This window comes from Phoenix dactylifera, chromosome 13, assembly GCF_051530095.1.
Source record: "Phoenix dactylifera cultivar Ajwa chromosome 13, Ajwa_hap1_PhDact_Kaust_v1.1, whole genome shotgun sequence".
Lineage (NCBI taxonomy): Eukaryota > Viridiplantae > Streptophyta > Magnoliopsida > Arecales > Arecaceae > Phoenix > Phoenix dactylifera.
Window position 1 is genome coordinate 13,393,449 of NC_143202.1, and position 9,052 is coordinate 13,402,500.

General features: G+C 39.8%; 1 non-coding gene across 1 annotated transcript; it reads right to left on the reverse strand.

Moving 5' to 3' along the window:
- Positions 1–5,411: 5,411 nt before the first annotated feature.
- LOC148700228 (small nucleolar RNA R71) lies at positions 5,412–5,517 on the reverse strand. The gene has a single exon (XR_015972861.1). It is a non-coding gene; the product is annotated as a small nucleolar RNA R71 (small nucleolar RNA).
- Positions 5,518–9,052: the final 3,535 nt, after the last annotated feature.

Consider the following 9,052-nt stretch of genomic DNA (forward strand, 5'->3'; position numbering starts at 1 on the left):
ATACTTATTTCCACCAAGGCTTGTAGTCCTAGTTGGTCCAAAAAGATCCATATGAAGTAGCTCAAGGGATCTAGTAGTGAAGACACAATTTATAGATTTAAAATAACTTCTAGATTGTTTGCCAAATTGACATGCTCTACAAATTTTATTTTTCTCAAATTTTAGCTTTGGCAAACCAATCACAGAATCCCTTTTAACTAATTTAAATAGCGTATCCATACTTGCATGACCTAATTTACGGTGCCATAAGCAACTTGCATCATTGACCTTAGTACACTAGCTACTAAGCAGCGGCTATTTTTGGCAAGATCTTCAAGATCTACTACATAAATATTGCCACGTCTTAGTCCTTTGAACACTAAGCTATGTCAATTGAGTTGGTTATGATGCATAAAGATGGCTTAAATAGAACATCAAAACCTCTATCACATAATTGACTAACGCTAAGTAAGTTATACTTAAGACCATCTACAAACCGAATATTATCAACAAAAGTTGAAGGTGTGATTTGTATTTTACTGATACTAATGATGTGACCTTGGTTATTGTCTCCAAAAGTCACCGTACCTCCTTTTTTAGACTCTAGGGTGAAGAATTGCTCCTTGTCACCCGTCATGTGTCTTGAGCAGCCACTATCCAAGTACCAACAGTGTTTATTGAGCTTGGCTGCAAGACACTCCTACACAAAAAAATCATACAATCTTAGGTACCCAAGTTTTCTTGGGTCCTTCAAGGTTAGTTATGTTGGTTCCTTTTGGAACCCAAATCTTTTTAATCATTCTTTTAGCTTCTGTTTTTCTATGGTTATATATATTAGCTTTATGTCCTACTCTACCACAACAAAAATAAGTTACATTTTCAGTTTTACTTTCACCGACTTTTACAAAGAAGTTTTTGGAAAATTTTTGTTTGTTCTTGGGCTTATACCCTAACCCGGCTCTATTAAATACAACTCTTTGACTATTAAGGATCATATCAAGTTTTTCTGAGCTATAGGTAAACTTCTCAACAATAGGTTTATATTTTTCAAGTTCTTTTGTTAAGTTCAGTTTTTCTGTTTTTAGTAAGTTTAAATCTTTTGTAAAGTTATCTTTTAGAGTTTGATTGCTATTTTTAAGTTCTGAAATTTTCTTAGTTAGTCTTTCTTTATCTTTAATTAAGGTACCAGTTTTTTGTGTTAGCAATTGGTTGCTTGTTTTAAGTTCTAAGTTTTCTTTTATGATAGAGTCCTTATCCTTAATTAATTTATCATTTTTATAAATGTAGGATTGATTAGTTAGCTTCAATTCTTTGTTTTTAAGGTTTATTGACATATATTTATCCATTAGTTCATTAAAGGCATCATATAATTCTTCAAAGGTAAAATCTAAATGTGTTTCAGATGTTACCTCATTTCCGTTTGCCATAAAGCAGAAATTGACCTTTTCCTCTTGTTCCTTTTCTAATGATGATGATGATTTATCGGAGTCAGTCTAGGTGGTGACAAGAGCTTTCTTCTTCATGTACTTGTTGTCCTTCTTCAGCAAGGGGCAATCAGCTCTGAAATGACCGGACTTCTTGCATTCATAGCTTCCGGTTCCCTCACTTTTCTTTTTCTTACCTTTATCCTTGTAGAAGAAATTCGAAGGAACTCTCTTCTTATGGAAAGGCTTCTTTCTATTGATGAATCTTCTGAATTTTCGCACAAGAAGAGCTTCCTCATCATCTTCCTCATTGTTAGAAGAAATGGACTTGAGGGCAATTACCTTTTTCTTATGAGAGGATTCTTCTTCACTGTGTTGTTTCATTATGAGCTCATGTGTCATTAGTGATCCAAGAAGCTCCTCGAGTGGCAGCTTGTTCAAGTTTTTTGCTTCTTGAATTGCCGTGACCTTGGCTTCCCATGACCTTGGTAAAGAGCGAAGAATTTTTCTGACAAGATTACTATTAGTATAACTTTTGCCAAGGCTTTTTAAGCCGTTGACAATATCAGTAAATCTTGTGAACATGCAAGAAATGGTTTCATTAGACTCCATTTTAAATAGTTCATATTTGTGTACTAGCATGTTAATTTTAGATTCTTTGACTTGATTTGTGCCCTCGTGGGTCACTTCAAGTCTATCCCATATTTTTTTTGCAGAATTACAAGTAGAGATTCAATTGAATTTATTAGAATCCAAAGTACAATAAAGAACATTCATTGCTTTGGCATTTAGTTGTGCCTTCCTTTTATCATTATCATCCCAATCTTTTTCAAGCTTGGGTATAACAATATTATCAACATAGATAGAATGTATATATGGTCCATTAATTATGATGCTCCAAACATCATAATCTTGAACTTGGATAAATATGCTCATTCTAGCCTTCCAATAGGTATAGTTAGCTCCATTGAACAATGGAGGCCTATTGGTGGATTGCCCCTCACTAAGGAAAGATCCAAAAGGGGTTGTCATCTTGATCTTTAACTCTTTTTAAGGATTGGAATACCAATCGATATATGAGCACCTGCTCTGATACCACTTGTTGCCCAAGGAGACAACCCAAGAGGGAGGGTGAATTGGGTTTTAATTAAATATTGACCAATTAAAAATATAATGAGTAATTAACTAAATCTATTGCATGCAAATTAGTTAGTTTACTAGATGCAGTGAGTGAAGAGAGAGATAGAGATAACAACCAATACAAACACAGAAAAGTTTATAGTGATTTGGAGCCAACTCTTGCTCCTATGTCCACTCCCCAAGCTGCACTTGGGAGTTCACTATAATTCCTAGGATTACAGCCGATTGTTTTACAAGCTCACAACCCAACTTGTTGTTTTCACGAGATCACAACGAACTCGGTCAGTTTTCACAGGCTCACCGACTAGAACCACCCGATTGTTTTTCCGGGTTCACAATCAAATCCAGTTAGTTTTTTTCGGTTCACCAACCACAACCTTACACCGTTGGTTTTATCTTTGGCTCACCAACAAGCCTTATAAAGGTTGGAAGTTCACCAAGAAAGCTTCTAAAAAAGCAAGTGTGAGAACAATATAAGCAAAGTAGAGTTAGAAGCCCTCAAACAGATTTCAGATGAGGAAGTGGGGGTTTCTCGATTTCTGAGTCTCCTCTTGAATGTGCCGAATGATGGAGGATAGTAGTAGAGCCTTGAATGCGAAGGAAGCACTTTCAGATTTGAGTTGAATGCACTTCTTCCTTCTTTTTCTTGGATTTACTCAACGAAAGCTCTTGGTGGTTGAAATGCTTTAATGCTTAGATGGAATAGCTCTCTTGTTATCTACTACTGTTCACTCTAGCTATTTAAGTGGTTCCATTCAAAAACTAGCAGTTAGAGAGTGATTTGGAGCCGTTCTGTCCAGTCCACACATCCTGACAATATATCCATTAGGCTCGGAGTCGACTCGTGCGATCTGGAGTCGACTCGGCTGTTGCTGGAGTCGACTCATGCTTTACTGGAGACGACTCGCCCGTTGTTCAGAATTTGAATTAAAGTGCTTGTCCCATCCTAGAGTCGACTCGGATCAAACCTCGAGTCGACTCGCCAACATCTGGAGATGACTCGGGCACTTAGGAGTCAGCTCGTTCTCAGGATTCCAGAAATCCATTGATAAGTGCTAAATAATGTATAAATTAATCTACTTTACATAGCACTTATTATTATTTTTAAGCACATACTTTGGATTTAAACATAGAAAAATGTGTTTCCTTCATTATTTCATTCTAGATAAATTATTCAAGTTTGATTGATTTTCTATATTGATCTAATCAAATGCGTGCAGGTCGAGTCACCCCATTCACGAATTAGTCCCAATCTGTTCCATGTGTGGATTACTTTCTTCCACATGTGCATGAAGCTACCCATTCCTTTGTCCACGTCATATTTCCCATGTGCACCAAGCTTCCCAACTTAGCAAAACAGAAGCCTCTCCCATTTTCTCCACGTATCCAAACTTTCTTTATTTTAGATTCAGAACAAAGCCCTCCCAACCTACCCGAGTGGACCCCAACCACCTTTCTAAAAAAAAGAAAAAAATAATAAGAAAATTAACATATCATCCCTCATTCATCTTCCACGTCAATTTTTTTTATCTTCCCTTTCCCTGTTTCGGAACAAGCCGCATACCCATGGGAGTTCCATAACCCACGACATCTCCTTCCCCCGCTTCCGCGATTCAAAGCTCAACCTCCAGCGACCCACCAACCAACGAGATCCTCACACATTTCAACATCATTCTCACCGCTTCAAGGATCCATTCCACGTAGATTTTTTCCTTCCGCGCTCAAGGATTTTCTCCCAGCTGATTTTAGAATCCATCCTCTCCGTGGATTGCGTCCCAGCATCTTCACCTTCTCCTGATAGCTCCCAAGCTTATCCTCTCGAATTTCCTTCCACGAATAACCCACATCTCGTTCGTATCCCAGCATCCCAGCTCACGGCTCAAATCCGCACATTTCCCCCTGTTTCAAAACAGAGCATATCTCCCAGCTCAGCCGCATCCAATTTTTGATCGCTTCCGGACCCCTCCCGTTCGCATTCAATTGCGTCCGAGCATCTCGTGAGCACCATCACCCTCATTTCTTGTTCCAGATTTGATCTTCTCCCAGATTTTCTTCCGGATCCCTTCCGTTCGCACTCAAATCTTGCAAGCATCTGCAACCTTCCTCCCATTTGGATTGACCCCATCATCCACGGAATCTGCCCAGCATTTAACCACGCCCGTGATCATTTCTTCCAGATTTCCTTGCTTTGGAACCAAATCCCAGTGGTCTTCCGTGATCCATCCAAATCCCGAGCCAAATGGAAGCTCCCCTATCCCGCGTGTCCAGATGAGAGCCAGCGTAGAATCCTCTCAACGCCCACGTCGTCCTTCGCATTGGAGTAGCGTCGGCTTCTTCCAATCCAGCTACTCATCCGCGGATCCATCGCCTGCATATCCTCACTCAAAAAAAAAAGATCCGATCTTCCACGGTCAGGAAGGATATAAAAGGAGGAGCGGGGAAACAAAGAAGGGAGGGGGGATTCTCAGTTGGGGCCGAACCAGAGAAAAAGAAAAAAAAAAGAGAAAGGAGGTGGGAAAGAGAATACTTTGGGTATTTTGGGAATAGAGGGATTTGAATGGGAGCAGAAGATTTTCATATGAAGATGGAAGGTCGTCCGAAAGCCATGCGCGACTGAGCATCTAGTCTAGGGCTGGATGAAGCCCTAGCAATGGCCATATAAACACCTAGATGAATTTCTTGAGATTTCCACCACTGTCAAGATTCAGAATTTCACTGATGATGCTCTGAAACTTAGATTATTCCCCTTCTCCGTTAAAGATAGAGCCAAGCAATGGCTGAATTCTTTAGAAGCCAATTCGATTCGTTCTTGGGATCAAATGCAACAAGAATTTCTTAAAAAATACTTTCCCATAGGAAGAACGAACCAGTTTAGACATGCCATCACAAGCTTCTCCCAAACTGAGGAAGAAGAATTTCATAAAACTTGGGAGAGATTTTGGGACCTAATCCGTAAATGCCCACATCATCAAATACCTAAATGGCAGCAAGTGCAATGTTTCTATGACGGATTGACTGAACGAAACCGTCAGATGATTGATGCTGCATGCGGGGGGACTTTCATGCTTCGAAATGAGCATGAAGCATGGCAATTATTTGAAAATCTTAATGAAAACTCCCTCCACCATGCTTCTGAAGGGAAAATATCCCGCAAAATCCGATAAAATCGGATGCCAGGTCAGAAAATCAGTTTTAAAATTTTATCTATTTATTTATAACAGGTATAAATAAATAACATAACTATATTATGTTTACCATACCTCGATCCCGCAGCGGAAGATGGTCAAGGTACTCAGGAACAGAATCTGGTACAGGGCCAAGTGCTGGATCACTGGATCAGATGCTAGATCTGGTACTGGATCGGAAACTGGATCTGGAACTGGATCTGGTGCCGGATCTGGTACTGATGGATCTGGTGCAATGCAAGGCCCGGATGTACGGACCCTCTACTTCACACGCACGCCAAGAAATGCAGGAAGGTAGGATGATGTCTGTATAGTGCAAAAACCCTTTTGCAAATAAGCCCCTGGAAGAAAAGAATTTCAAAAAATTCTTTCTTCCCCTTTTTTTTTTTTCTCTTTCTTCCCGTTTCCTTTTCCTCTTTCTTCCCGTTTCCTTTTCCTCTCTTTTCAAGCTACTCAAAAGATCACGAATCTCCCCTCTCCCCAGATCAAATCTCTAGCCAAGAATGAAGAGAACCCCAGCCTATTTATAGGCAAAGAAAAGGCTGAACCAGGGAAGAGAAAACGGCAAAAGGGAAGAGTGAACGCCAAACGTTTCACGATTTTATTGAATTTTTTGAACCGTTTGATTTCAATTAAATCAGTCCTATGTTAAAGAGGTTTCAAAACCGAAGAGACACGTCTCTTCGAATCTTCAAATGGTAGCCAAAAGAGGGAAGATAAACCGCCCTATGATGTGTTCGGAAGAAGAAGGAAAAAGCGGTCCACGGGAGATGATATGCAGAGAAATCGGTCCATGGACCGAGGAAGAAACCAGAACAACCCGTGTCATTAAATTTGAGGGGCAAAAACGTAAATTTTCAGACTTGACTTAAATGGGTTAATTCAAATGGGCTGAATCAAATGGGTTTGGGTCCATCATTGGTTCTAAACCAAATTGAAGACCAATTTGAAAGATTTTGGATCCGGAAAAATTCTACATGAATCTGATTCATGTGAACTCCAATTAGTTCAATTTTCGGATCAATCCAAGTCACACTTGGACTAGAATAAATATGGAATAAATTCTAATAAAATCATCATGAAACCCAATTACATTCATTTGAATCCAATTCAAAAACAAACTCAACAAATGAGTCCAAATCAATTTCAATTACATTAATTGAAACTTGATTAAGCCAGAATACAGACATAATTAAATACACATCCATGAAATTCAGTATGTACCTCATGTTCAGTGCTAGCTGAACATAGACAAAATCAAATCTCAAATGATCCACAATTTAATTCCCAATTAAATTGGATCAAGTCCTTCCTACTTAACTTGAGTTATGTGCGTGACTCCGATAGGTTCGAACACTAAGCCGGTAGTACATGGACTACTCCATACACTAATCGAGGTGACCATCTAGCAATGATACCCGACGTCCGGATAGGTCGAATATGCAAAGCAACATTCAAGAACCTAGACGTATGGTTGTTGCATAATTCATCCCTATGACCTTCGATGCTTAAGATGACCTCAGAGAGGACTGTCGACCTCTGGGTCCGGTCATCCATAGTGTATTTCAAATAATCAAATCAAGTGACCTATCACTTGGTTTACCCTGGCCAAGGTTTTACTGAACTGAAATACAGTGAGACATCAACTCCTAAAATCTGGAGCGGTCAATCCCATCTTGACTCATACACAGACTTCGCGAGTACTTGACTGCACCCAGCATCCTTCCGATCCCTGAATTAGAAATTCAGGTCATCCAGTGCCTAAGTACAGTGAGTTGCTTGCAAGTCACCGTGACAGTCTCAGGTCTAAGGGGTACTTATGCCCATACGTTTTACGAGCTAACTCCCGACAGTGGAGTGCTACGCAGGTGAGTCACTATTCAGTGACGATGTACTCCTACATCTCACCTGTATGCCATACAGTGTCTCCACACTCCTTGGTTTAAGAGGACAACCAACTAAATGGCACACAACGACCTATACTTGACATAGCTATCGTCCAATTGACAGCTCGTCATTTGGTCGCGAACTGCTTTAAGGACTAAATGATAAAACCTCTTTTATCCACCAAATTAGTCCTAAGGACTTCATCACAATACACAGGAGTTCAATTTGAAGATGCAACACTTGTGATAAATAGAAAATTGCCAGAATAAACTTTTATTCATTTTAATAAAACATATACATAATTCAATTTCTTACAATTAAAAAATTGGCTTTGGGACACAATTCCCAACAACTCCCACTTGAACTAAAGCCAATTTGTACAGTATCTAATACCCATCTTCGATTTGTGATAATCGAACTCCTTTACAGAAAGGGCTTTAGTGAATGGGTCAGCTAGGTTCTCCTTTCCATCGATCTTTTGAAGATTGACGTCACCTCGTTCCACGATCTCTCGTACAAGGTGGTAGCGACGCAGAATGTGCTTGGTTCTATGGTGGGACTTTGGCTCCTTTGCTTGTGCAATGGCTCCAGTATTGTCACAATACAAAAGAACTGGACCATTGACTGAGGGAGCAACACCAAGTTGATTTACAAACTTCTTGATCCAAACAGCTTCCTTTGCCGCATCTGATGCAGCAACATACTCTGCTTCGCATACGGAATCGGCTACTGAATGCTGCTTGGAACTTTTCCAGCAGACTGCTCCTCCATTCAGGGTAAACACAAATCCTGACATACTCTTACTGTCATCATGGTCTGACTGAAAACTAGAGTCTGTAAATCCCATAAGTTTTAAGTCAGATTCTCCATAGATTAACCATTGGTCCTTAGTATTTCTTAAATACTTAAGGATGGTTTTCACCACCTTCCAATGGTTCTCTCCCGGATCAGACTGATACCTACTTGCTACTGCTAGTGAGTAAGCAACATCCGGTCTTGTACATGTCATGGCGTACATAATAGAACCTACTGCAGAAGCATATGGGATTCTACTCATACGCTCTCTCTCTTCGGAAGTTGTCGGACAATCTTTCTTAGAGAGAGAAATTCCTTGGCCTATCGGAAGATAGCCCTTCTTGGAATTCTCCATGTTGAACCGCTTCAACATAGTGTCGATGTACGTGGATTGGGATAATCCAAGCAACCTCTTAGATCTATCTCTATAGATTTTCATCCCTAGGATGTAGGATGCTTCTCCCAGATTCTTCATGGAGAACTGTGATGACAGCCAGAGTTTCACATTTTGTAATGCTGGAATGTCATTCCCAATTAAGAGAATGTCATCCACATATAAGACAAGGAATGTGATCACTGAACCATTAGCCCACTTGTAAACACAAGGTTCTTCTTCGTTCTTAACGAAGCCATACTGATGAG